This window comes from Papio anubis, chromosome 3 (genome assembly GCF_008728515.1).
Source record: "Papio anubis isolate 15944 chromosome 3, Panubis1.0, whole genome shotgun sequence".
NCBI classification, from domain to species: domain Eukaryota; kingdom Metazoa; phylum Chordata; class Mammalia; order Primates; family Cercopithecidae; genus Papio; species Papio anubis.
The window spans coordinates 148,277,424-148,289,993 of NC_044978.1; the positions used below are offsets into that span (position 1 = coordinate 148,277,424).

The 12,570-nt window shown below is 43.9% G+C and overlaps 1 long non-coding RNA gene across 1 annotated transcript; it reads left to right on the forward strand.

The window, feature by feature from the left end:
* Window positions 1-5,218: 5,218 nt before the first annotated feature.
* On the forward strand, window positions 5,219-7,814 carry LOC103884319. Its single transcript, XR_002522006.2, has 4 exons — window positions 5,219-5,307; window positions 5,407-5,478; window positions 5,804-5,928; window positions 7,735-7,814. It is a non-coding gene; the product is annotated as an uncharacterized LOC103884319 (long non-coding RNA).
* The last annotated feature ends 4,756 nt before the right edge of the window (window positions 7,815-12,570 follow it).

Consider the following 12,570-nt stretch of genomic DNA (forward strand, 5'->3'; position numbering starts at 1 on the left):
TGAAGGCTACTGGGACTTTGAGGTTGTTTGTTACACAGCATCATCACAATAATAACTGACTAGTCCAGTCTCATACAGAGTTAGGTTTCCAACCTACCCTGTGATGTTTTCCTTGGACTTTGAATAGAATTATTGTTCTTCTAGGTGATGAGTTTCACCAATTCATCCAAGATATCTGTAGGGCCACCAGTTGGGTGGGGGGAGCTGTCTGAACAAAACTTAACATCTATGTGTCATATAAAGTGCCTGCAAAAACCCCAGATACCCAGCACCTGTCCTTCAACATAGAATATTACTAATCACGGCTACCCATAGACACCTTATTGTCTATTGCTCATTATCCATTTCTAATGTTAATTTAGCCACATCACTCTGAAGGCTCAAAATGAGTTTAATGTTTGCAACCTAAGACCAAAGCAAGTCTGGAAGACTTATGAAAGCTAGGACTGGTGCTTTAGATTCCCTTCCCTTCCAGTCACCATCTGGTGCACTGTGCGTGTTTAACCACGTTCTGTTAATATCCTCAGTTCAATAAGTATATTTATTGAGCACACTCGATGTGTAAGACACAGGGAATACAACTGGAAGTGAGGAATGGTCCGCACCGTCAGCTCACTAGCTGGTCATCTTGCGGAAGACAGGAGATGAGTGCTCACATAACTATAAGCAAAGACAATAAATGTATTTTGAAAGAGGTGATCAAAATTTGCCAAAAGACTGCATCCCATCAGCGCGGATAGAGAGCATTTCAGACAGAAAGAACAAAGGCACCGTGGCTGAATAGAATAGGATATGAAACCTGGAGAGATATAAGGGAATTTTGGTAGGGGATACACTGTGGGCAGCTTCCAGGGCCAGGCTGGTGAGTTTATTGCTGAGCCCAAGAATGGCTGAAGACTTGATGAGATGCATCACATCCATGTTGGCCACCCATTTCACTGGGCCCAGAGTTTGAGGTTTGCTGAGAGGTTAAAGTCACTAACCACTTGAACATCCTCAACAACTAGAGGTAAAAGATGCCCATGAAAAGTGGCTATGACTGCAAGATGGTTTCTATGACTACCACCAAAAAGAGGCACTACAAGGAGCCTGAGTGCATGGGGAAAGAGGAGGAAGAGCTGTTCAGCAACTGGTGCAATTGCAGGCATCTCGCATTGCAGACTACCCTGTCAGCCCTAGCTAGATAAAGAGAGATTAAGTAGTGTCATGGCCCGTCTTGGCCGATGTTGATGATGAGGTTTTGCCTCTCCAGGAAGTAGCATCCCTGTAGGCTGCTTACGGTAGGGCAGGGACCTGTACACCACACCCTACCTGACCCCCACACCTCTTCCCCAGGCTGCACCTGGCCTTTGGCCTCATCTGCCCCACCTAGTTACACCCATGACTCCAACTGTGGCCAGAAAACACGTTACTATCAGGTAATTACAAACAAAACAAAGAAATTCAAGTAGTACCAGATTTCAGCTGGACTCACATGAGCTCCTCTAGCACCATCTGTGTGCCTCTGGGTTTCTGCTCCCCAAACCCTCATGACATGTGAAATGATCTGTTCATGGGTCTGACTTCCCCAGGGGGCCATAAACTGTGTTGTGCCTTTTCCTCGGTGTCCCCCAGTGCCTAGTTAGTCCACTGATAGCACACATTAAATAGAAGTTACAGCTTTTCCAAGTATTGAAATGCTTCTCTTCACCCACACTTGACATACTATCTCATTTAATTCTTCCAACAACCCAACCCTACAGGATAGGTGCTATTAGCCCACTTAATAAGTAAGGAAATTGGAACTCAGAAAGTTTAAGTGATTCCTCCAAGGTCACATAGCTAGGAAGTAGCAAAGAGAAACTATTATCTGTCTGATGCAGGCCTTTCTTGTAGGAGCAGGTTTATATGCATTGCATGGAACTGACAGCCAGGTTTCCAGAATAGATAAGGCTTCTGCCTCGAGAAAGGTTCCTTCCGGGGTAAAGTCTTGGGAAATCCACCTGGGCTGGTGTGTGGCAGAGACATACCAGACCTTTGTTGATTGTCTTAGAACTCTGTTTGAAACTGAATTTTAATATCTAGGCCGGGGTTACTGGGAATTTGTGGGAGCTGCTCTGTAATTCTTTCGCCAGGGTCACACATGCCTGGCCAGGTGAGAGCTTCTCTGAAAGCCAAGGCCAGGGGCCTGGACAAGTGGGAGGGACTTGCAGACCAGCAGACAGGCCTCCCATACCTGTTGGCCCCCAGGAGTGCCCTCAGCCACATGCATGATTGCAGAGCACAGCAGCACTGGAAGAAGGATAGAGCTAGCTTGGAGGTTAATGAGAGTTTGAGAGTAAGAATATCGGCCTAGGAAAATTCACATGAGTACGGGGTCACCTGTCACAGGGCAGTCTTTTTTTAACTCACCAGGGATAGAATCCCACAGACCCTTCAGATTTTTCCAAGAAAGAAAATTGAGCCTCGGTCACTGCCGGATGATGACCAACATCTGCTTTTTCCAGGACCACATCCCACAGTCCAGCGCCCAGACACATCATGAGGCATGTCTGAAACAGCCTAGTTTATTGGCTGTCTGACCTCAGGTCAGGAGCCAGAGATAAAGAGTGTGACTCCAGGCTCTTACCTTGGGCTTGAGTAAGAGCAAGCAGGGACCCGCCCTGCTGACACCAGTCCCAACTATCTGGTCCATCAGGATGAAATTGTTTTTGTTTGCGGCCGCACCCACTACTCCACCTAAAAAAACAGCAGGTAGCAGCAGCAAACCTGGTTTGAACCCGGCCCAAAAGCATGCACTCAGAGCACAAGAGACCCAAGAGGGGCCCAAGAGAGCAAAACTTCTATGGAAATCCAGGTGGTCGCAAAGGACAGAAATGAGAGGCCACCAACCTCAAAGCATTTCCTTCTGTGCCTCCAAGAAGACCAGTTAGGGAACTAGTGAATGATTTACAGCTACACTGTTTATAGAAATGAGCACATTAACTTTCTGGACCGCTCAGTGGCAATAAATTAAGAAGACACAATTGCAATGCAAGATTCCAGGAGACTTGAAAGTTCTATCAGGCGGTAGGTTACTAACTGTGACTTCTTTTAACCTTTGCCTAAATTCAGACTTCAGCTAAATAAATCAGCCCCGTTAATTAAAGGCTGGCATTTTCTCAGACAAGCCTGATGCTCATTAACATCAGGTGAGCAGTTCACAGTGTGCACTCAGGTAATTAGGAAGGGAAGAACTAGACGCCTTTTTATGTGAGAATTCTAGGTCCACCCCTCTCTCTTCTTCCTCCCCCGATCCTGTCAAGCAATGGAAAGTTGCACGTTAGATCACTCATGTGCAAACGATCTTGCTTTTAAGAACCTAGGATAAATGTTAGAATAATTAATTTAGCAAACACTTTAGAAAAAAATTTGTGTTTGTGAGTTTTGCTGAGTTAAACTGTTTTCAATTAACATCGATTTTCTACTACACTGATTTGGAGACGGGCTTGGAATATTTATCTTTCTTTCCTCACCAGGAACTGCTTCTTGTGCTTATTTCGTTAACAATTATGAGTCCAAAATCAATTGACTAATATGAAATGTCGGGGGAAAAAATAGACTAGCAGGGTGATCATGCTCTGGGGCCTGTGTTCCCAATCTTGGAATAACCGATCACTAAAGACATAATCCTAAGAATATCCTAGGCCTTACCTGTAAGAAATCCAAGTCAAATTAGAAGTAAAGACAGATGACCTAAGCCTAGAACTAATATTCAGCATATATACTCTGATTTGGCCAGGACAGCTGCCTATAGTTGTGCAGTGCACAACCTGCACAACCACACAATGCAGGTCTGGGTACGGCCTTGACGATTGTTTATATCTGGCATCTTTCTGATTTGTTAGTGCCCTTACTGATTGAAGACATTGTGAATATCACCTTGTCAAGACCCAAGCCCCTGCTGGTTACAGAGGCTCATTCACTGGGGTCTAATTTTGCTTATTTTTCCTTTATCATTTGGGCCTTGCTTAAAGCATCTCCTGCCAATTGGGGGGGGGGCGGAATCTGTACCACCAGTGTCCAATTTGAATGCAGTCAATCGCCCTATGTTGGACAGGGCACTCATCTACCTGGTGTCTCTCCCAAACAGAGATCCCCTGTTTTCCAGAGAAGAACCCTCCAGGAGTGATCACTCTGTGGTTCGCCCCAAGTACACCTTGATGAGTTTGTATGCCTTTTCTCTTAAAATAATAACAATAATAAACCTCAAAATGTCTTTCAGCCATTTGAGAAATAAACCCTCAGAGGCGTGGACTGGGGGAAGGTGATCTAGAGATCTAATGATTTCTCAAGCAATGTTCATTTCGGTTGCTTCTTACATTAGCTCCCCCTCCGCCCACTGTTCCAGAAGTACCCATGCCTTCTGGGCAGGCAAGTTAGCCTCTGTCCTCACTGGCACCTTAAGCTATGGCTTCTTCTGATCCACTGAGGCAATTATTATGTGTCCATCTCTCGTCCGGCTTTCAAAATTACGTTGCTGCTATCTCCTCTCCTGTTCTCCCTGTCCTTATGAGATTATGCTTTTTAAAAAAAGTTTTTGCAGTCAGGCATAGTGGCTCACGCCTGTAATCCCAGCACTTTGGGAGGCCAAGGTGGGCAGATCACCAGAGGCTGGGAGTTCGAGATCAGCCTGGCTAACATGGTGAAATCCCATCTCTACTAAATATACAAAGTTAGCTGGGCACTGTGGTACGTGCCTGTAATCCCAGCTACTTGGGAGGCTGAGGCAGGAGAACCACTTGAACCCGGGAGGTAGAGGTTGCAGTGAGCTGGGATTGCGCCACTGCACTCAAGCCAAAAGAAAAAAAAAGTTTTTGCTATAATTTTAGTTGAGTTTGGGAAGAAAGCTAACTTAGATAAGTATATTAAATTCACCATCTTCAGTTTTTAGGTGTAAATACATATAAGATTTCCATACATCCAAGATCCCTAATAAGATATTTAATCGTTGGTTTTCTGAAATAATCTTCAGGGGTTTTAAAAATTGTTACTGCTGTGATTGTTGTAAAGAACATGAGAATCCCCAACAAACATGAAATGCAAATTAGAGATCCTGAACCAAAGTTCCAAAACAGTGTTTGGAACTTCGTGAGAATATTGGCTCTTCTTTGTGGTGTCCAGAACAGATTGTCAGCCTCTTGATTAGAGAGTGTAGGTCACATTAGGATTGTAGCCAGCAGTAAGCTTGACTGTATGTCTAACCAAGCTAAAATATGAAACAGTTGTTCACTGGGACACAGTTGGGAACTGGGAAAGCTTGTTAGGATTTTACACACACAGCGATAGGTAAGAGGCATGAGTTATTGAGCTACTATAAGAAAACACTAACTTGATGAGCATTGAAGTTAACTCATTCTCTCTCTTTTTTTTTTTTTTTTTTTTAAGATCGAGTCTTGTGCTATCATCCGGGATGAAGTAGTGACACCATCTTGGCTCACTGCAACCTCTGCCTCCCAGGTTCGAGTGATTCTCCTGCCTCAGCCTCCCCAGTAGCTGGGATTACAGGTGCCTGCCACCACGCCCAGCTAATTTTTGTATTTTTAGTAGAGACGGGGTTTCACCATGTTGACTAGGCTGGTCTCAAACTCCTGACCTCGGGTGATCCATTCGCCTCAGCCTCCTAAAGTGCTGGGATTACAAGCATCAGCCACCATGCCTGGCCAACTCATTCTCTTGAGAAAATAAAACAAAACTACTGAACTATTCACTGAAGAGAAGTACTTAATTTACATCTGGGTTCACTCTATGCATGTGTTCCTTGATCTTTTCACTCATTTCTTAGACTCTGACAGCTGCCTCGGGAGTCATCAGCCTGTAATGCCAGTCCAGATATTTCTCTGTGGACCTCATGGAGTCCATTCAACCAGTATTTGATGAAGACCTGCTATGTGCTAGGCATCGTTCTAGGTAAAGTAAAATTTTTAAAAGTGCCTGCTTTCATAGAGCTTTTATTCAAATGGGTGGTGAAATAATATAGCAGGCCCACATAGATGTAGTAAATGTGAAAGATCAAGAAGGAATTTAAGAAGAGTAGGGGACAGAGAGTGACAGAGAGCCACTGTTTTGGATAGCGTGTTCAGGGAAATCCTCTCTTATTAAGGTGACTTTGAATCACTGGAGAAAGGGTATTCCAGGAAGACGAACACAAAGTATAAAGTGAGACTTGAGGCAGGCACACAGCCAACATATTTAAGAAACAGCAAAGAGGCCGGGTGCAGTGGCTCACACCTGTAATTTCAGCACCTTGGGAGGTCCAGGTGGGTGGATCACTTGAGGTCAAAAGCTTGAGACCAGCCCGGTCAACATGGTGAAACCCTCACCTCTACTAAAAATGCAAAAATTAGCCAGGAGTGGTAGTGCACACCTATAATCCCAGCTACTTGGGAGGCTGAGGCATGAGAATCGCTTGAACCCGGGAGGCAGAGGTTGCAGTGAGCTAAGATGGCTCTACTGCACTGCATCCTGGGCGACAAAGTGGGACTCTGTCTCAAAAAAAGCAAACAAACAAAAAACAGCAAAAAGGTCAGAGTGGAGGGGAGAATAGGAGATGAGATCAAGAAGGCAAGTGGGTAAATCAGGTACAGTTTGCAAGGCAATAGAAAGAGCTTCTGATTGTATTCAAAGAGATTTTGGAAGCCACTGGAGGGTTTTGAGCAGGGGATGGCATGATTTGGCTGACCTTTTAAAACCTCTGGCTATTCAGAAGAGACCATGGGGAGCAGGCCAAGGACACAGCAGGGAGAGCAGGCAGATGCTATTGCAATAGTCCAGGTAAAGATGGCAGGGGCTCAAGGCAGGGAAGTAGGACAGAGATGGGAAGAGATGAAGAATCGGATCCAGAATATATATAAAGGTAGAGCTGATGGATTGTATGTGGGGTTTGAAAGAAAAAGAGGCATCAAGATGATGCTAAGGTAATTGGCCTGAACAACTGGAAGCTGGATCTGCCATTTAGTGAAATAGGACAAATAGGAGAGAATCCAGTTTGCTCTGGGCAAGGTCATGAGTTTGGTTTGGATACATTAAGTTTAAGACGCCTACCAGACATCCAGGGGAAGATGGCAAATAGGCAATTGGATATAAGAATCTGGCATTCCAGGGCTGGGCATGGTGGCTCACACTTGTAATCCCAGTTTGGGAGGGCAAGGTGGGAAGATTACTTGAAGTCAGGAGTTTGAGACCAGCCTGGCTAACATGGTGAAACCCTATCTCTACTAAAAATATGCAACTTCGCCAGGAGTGGTGGTGCATGGCTGTAATCCCAGCTACTCAGGAGGCTAAGGTACGAGACTTGCTTGAACCTGGGAGGCAGAGGTTGCAGTGAGCCAAGATGGCACCACTGCACTCCAGCCTGGGGGACAGAGCAAGACTCTGTCTCAAAAAAAAAAAAAAAAAAAAAAAAAAGAATCTGGCATTCCAGGAATACATACAAGATGGACATATAAAAGCCTCCCTCTTTGGGAGAGCCACAGACATGGGACTCCAACCTGTGAGAAGTACAGAGGCAGGACCCCAGCCCCAGGGGACCTGGAAGGCAGAAGGCTGTTCTCGAGCCTTAGAGTTTAATGTCATTTATTCCACTGGGCTTTTGACTTGTCTGGGATCTTTCACTCCCTTCTTCTTTCCTGTTTCTCCCTTTTGCAGTGTGAATGTCTATCCCGCGCCTGTCCCACCACTGTGTTTTGAAAGCATATGACTTGTTTGGGTTCACAGGTCACAGCTGGAGAGGAATTCACCCCAGGATGAGTCTTACCCATATCTGATTTAAGTGATATTTAGACGAGACTTTGGACTTTAGATTTTTAAGGTAATACTGGAGTAAGACTTTGGGGGCTGTTGGAATGAGATGAATGTGTTTTGCATGAGAGAACATGAATTTTGAGGGGTCAGAGGCAGAATGCTATAAACTGAATATTTGTGTTCCCCCAAAAGTCATATGTTGAAACCTGTTCCTTTCATGGTTGTATCTGAAGGTGGGTCCTTTGAAAGGTGATGACATCATGAGGGTGGGGCCTTCATGAATGAGATGAGTGCCCATATAAAAGACCCCAGAGAGCTCCATTACCCTTCCCTCAAGTGAGGACAACCATCTGTGAACCAGGAAGCAGAACCTCACCAGACGTGGAACCTGCCAGAAACATGATCTTTGACTTCTCAGCCTCAGGAGAGCTGTCAGAAATAAGTTTCTATTGTTCATAAGCTACCTAGTTTACAGCACTCGTTAGTAGCCTGAATGGATTAAGGCAGGCTCCTTAAAAAGCCTGCATTTAAAAAGCCACATCCTCATTTAATGTTATGTAAATCTCAAAAGAAACTAAATAACAACCCAGAGCAAATTGAAGCAGTGAAATAAAACAGTCTTTAAACTAACTCCTTTCCCACACAAATACACACTCCCACACACACCCCACAGGATCATAGTTCCCCACCCAATTTTCATTAAGAGATTCTTTCCCAACCGAGACAATCATGAACTACGCAGGCCACCAAACCACCCTCCTTCTCCTCTAATGCATCCTTTCACTGGCATTAGAAACAGTTAAAAAAAAAAGTACCATTTCAGGCAATACAACGAAAGCAGCTGAGAGAGAGAGGGGGCCAGGCTCAACATTGTTTCTGGCAGGAAGAGAAGTTCCAGAGAATCTGATAATCAGAGGCTTTCATTTTCTTGCTCAAACCCGAGATGACTTTATCTAAAACTAATAACTTGGCAAGAGTACTTCTACAAACTGCCCCGCCTCCACCTCCATTAAGTACAGAAAGAGTTCAAAGAGTAAAGACATACATAATATTTGCTGTAAGAAAAGTAGATCTTTAACATGAAAAAGATGCCTGAATTCATGAGAAGGGTGAAGCCGCCTCTGCTGGATCTAGATTTGGTTGGCGATGCGTCTGCAAGCCACCCAGACCCGCAGCCAGACCCTGTGGCCACCACACAATCAAAGGGACTTTTATATTAGACACTGAAAGGCTTCGCTGTGGGCAGCCTGAGTAAGGGAGCAAAGAGAGGCCAGCAGAGCTGCTTCCTCACACCAGAGGACGGAAGGCAGGACCCCTGTTTCTCTTCCTGGAAAAGTCCTACGGATTGCACAGTTCCCTCACTATAAAGTAAACAACAGGCATTAGAACTCTGCCACCCAAATAAATACAGGGCTCATTTGTGTGTCTAATGGTTAACACGAGGTGCAAATGCCACGGGTCACATGTGTTAATTCAGAAAGAAAACAAATGCAATCGCGCCATTAATAATTGACTTGGGCTTTTAACTCCCACGATGGGATGAATACTTCAACTTTCTTCAGAAGAACAGTAATAAAGAACAGTGGCCCCAAATTGGGCTCCCAGTGGCTTTTTAATCAGAGAAGATTGCCAGGGCCATAGATTTAACATTGGCAATTAAACTTCATGGGTCAAATAAACGCACTGGCCTGGTGTATTTCCCGAAAACCCTGTCTTCGATAATGCCGTAAATTGGAATTGCATTGCACAAAAGAAGCTGATTCTAACTCCTGCAAAGAAAGTTCACAAAAGTTCACATTTAACTTGGCAGGCCAAGGCAGGGCACTTTGGCAACTGCAGAGATTCTGATTTCAATTCCCTAAGTCTGCCCTCAGGATTTCGTTCTCCAGAGGATGGATTGGCAGCAGGAAGGTCCCTCTGTGATTGATTTATTAGTTCCAATGCTTTATTTACAATTTTACAGGATATTGTAGAAGGGCAGCAAAACCAGTTCCATGGAAGTGAATCAAGTCTCATGCGGTTTGATGTTTTCTTCTGACCTTGTAAACCTCTCCCCTAACCCCATTACTTTTTTGGAGTTTGTGTGAGCAAACCTAGGAAAGCTGGTTTGGAGTATGTAACTGGGTGAGAAATCTTTTTTGTTTAATTTTGTTTTAAAGCTCACATCACCTTTGTTCTCCAGGCCTCAAAACATGTAGAAAAGACTGCCCTTAAAAAAGGGAGGTGGGGGTGGGGTTCGGGGACAACTTAAGGGAGTGGCACTGAATAGAGGTATCATAAGCACTTGAGTCTACAAGCACAGGGTCTGGTCATGTTTTCCAGCACCTGAGGGGACTTTCTAATCATCAGATCCACAACCATTATTGGCTCCCATTTCCAACAAAGTTAAATCTAAGAGTTTTCACTACTGGATTCTTATGTAGCTTTCCAGTCATATGTCCCATTACATCTTCTTCCCCCCATTTTGTCAACACCACCCACCTATACACACAGTCAGCCACAGCCCTCCCCACCTCTGCTCCCTGAATTCCTGCCTACCAACAGATACTCTCCTAACACACAAGAGCACCCACACACATGCACACGTGCACACACATGCGCACATACACCCATGCATACATACATGCACACACGCATACATACACGTGCACATACACACACACACACTTCACTTGGAGCATATACTGAGAACCTTCAATGTGCCAGACACAGACCTAAAATCTTCCCAACAAACCTATCAGTTGAGATTAACTTCTTAATCACCCCACATTTTACAAGTGAAGAAAGAGTCTCAGAGAGATTCGGTCACTTGCCTAAAGTCACACAGCTGGTAAGGATTATAGAGACAAGGCTAGCACCCAGTTTCATGACTCCTGAATAGAACTGTTATTTTAATGACAAAAACCACAATTACTTTTACATCAGCCTAATACTATCCTCTATACCCTCTCCCACCAACTCCTTCAAACCTGCCTGTTCAAACATGATGTTTTATATTTTCTATTAACGCATCACACTAAGATGGCTTTCCAGGTGCCTGCCATTGAAATTCACTTTTCTGTCTCCTACATTCCCTTTGTATTTTGATTTAACCTCTTAACAAAATCGACTTTGTGTCAAAGTTAATATGTATCTGTCTCCCTAAGGATACTGAGTACAGGCTATGGCTAATGCGGTTATGAGTCCCCAACAATACTTAGCATCATGCGTTGCACATAATAAACATTTTAAAATATTTGTTGACTCAGAAAAACACTCCTGAACCTTTTCAATAATGTGAGCATGCCAACAGAGAATGGGAAAACGGAAAACCTTACTTGGCATTGGTTTTTGTTGTCATTGGGTTTAAGACTTTATTTTTTAGAGCAGTTTTAGGTTCACAGCAAAATTGAGCGGAAGGTACAGAGATTTCCCATATAACCCCAGTTCCCACACATGCAGGTAAGCCTCTCCCATATGAACATACCCTACCAGAGAGGTATATTTGTTACAACTGACAGATACACTCACACGTCATAATCACCTAAAGTCCATAGTTTACATGAGGGTTCACTCTTGGTATAGCACACTCTGTGAGTTTGGGTTAATGATAATGACATGTATCCCCCATTATGGTATTATACAGAATCACACTGTTTTGTTTTAGATCTTTCCCCTTACTCTTGAGTGAAAGCCAGCACAATGAATGCTCAGTACCCTGACCAATTCTATTTAATCTGGAATAAACCAGAAGGGTCTGGGAGAAATTCCAGGTGCCCTGCATTTCTATGTGAACGTTGAGGGCCGATTCCATGGAGTCTCAGTTTTTACAGCTGGTCCCTCCTCTCCAACTCTTCCTTTGTATCTGGTTGGTTTTGTGACCCAGAATATCCACAAATACACTTCATGAGGTCAATTTTTCTGTCAATAACTAAGGCCTGGCCTAGGGACAATTTCCCACCCAACTAACTTTATTCAACCAAACTCACCGTAGTGACAGAAAAACAACCCTAAAAACAGCACACTGGAGAAAAAACAGCAAACATAATAAATATACACACAAATAAAATATGTCTTGCAAAGGGTAGAAAGCAAAATAGAGGAAGACAGGCAGAGATCTTATGTCAAAAGTCTGTGTAGTGTAAGGTAAGTAGTATAGATTTTTGGACCTAGACTAAGTTTGAATCCAAGCTGTACCACTTTTAACATATGACCTTGGATGAGGTATTAAATTTATCTATGCCTCAGTTCCCTCCTGGAAAAAACACAAAAAATAATAGGTCTACTTTAATAGACTTTTTGTGAGGTTAGATATGCTGTTACATGCTAAGTGTTTAGAAGCATGCCTGGCACATAGTAAGCTTTCAAGGACACTATTATGGTTATGACCAAAATTCTTAAGAGTCATGTTTATGGAATCCTGGGAAAAGCACAGATCTTTGAGTTAGCAGACCTGAGATAAATTCTAGCTCTGCCATTAAATAAGCTGTGTGATCTTGAGCCAGTTCTACCATCTCTCTGAGCTTTAGTTTCCTCATCTGCACTTGGACTCAGACTGTCATGAATCTCTCAAGTCCTTTCCTGTTTCTGGAGATGGGAAAGGCACTTTGATATGGTTTGGCTCTGTGTCCCCACCAAATCTCATCCTGAATTGTAATCCCCACGTGTCGAGGGAGGGTCCTGGTCGGAGACAATTGGATCCCGGGGTCAATTTCCTCCATGCTGTTCTCATGATATTGAGGGAGCTCTCACGAGATCTGATGGTTTTTAAAGTGGCAGTTTTTCCTGCGCTTCCACTTCACTCCCTCCTGCCGCCCTGTGAGGAAGGTT